Source organism: Crocodylus porosus, unplaced genomic scaffold (genome assembly GCF_001723895.1).
Source record: "Crocodylus porosus isolate Cpor-Errol unplaced genomic scaffold, CroPor_comp1, whole genome shotgun sequence".
Classification (NCBI taxonomy): domain Eukaryota; kingdom Metazoa; phylum Chordata; order Crocodylia; family Crocodylidae; genus Crocodylus; species Crocodylus porosus.
In genome coordinates, this window is record NW_017728907.1 from 16,005,426 (window position 1) to 16,006,038 (window position 613).

Sequence of the window (613 nt, forward strand, 5' to 3'; positions counted from 1 at the left end):
ACTTCTGCATCTCCTTTAAAATCAAAACCATTGTTGAGCTGTAGCAGGGACCCAGAAATACAATGGCTGAGGCTGCTGTAGATGTGCAGCATGAAACCCAGGCAGAACAGAGGACGTTTAATTCTGCAAAAAAGGAAAACCCCCTATTACCAAAAATTCCTTAAATGACATCCATAATCTTCATCACTGTCCTGTCACTCCATTATTTATCTGCTTTCCTTTGGGGTAGGTGTTCTGACCCGTTTTCTTGGCTCCATAGTCCAGTACAATGCTCATCAGGAGGAGCCCAGCTTCCCCTAAGCCACTGAAATTCACAGGCAATTACCTGCAGCCAAATGAACATTTGGGGTGGGGGGTTATGTTGGTGCCTGTAAGAGACAGTATAAAGGCTAGTGTCTCTGGCCTGAGGGAAAGGGACCTTTGTGAGGAAATGACAGTTATCCGAAGGAGGAGCCCTGCGCACAGAGGGCTGGGGGTGATTGCAGGGGACGCTGTAGGCATGGACGTATCACAGCAAGTACGGAGGGAGCTGTGTGCGTGACACTGGCCGTGGAGGGTGTTAGGTGGGGTATGACAGTGACTGAGCAGGATGCTGTCTGGGAGGTGTTGCCCC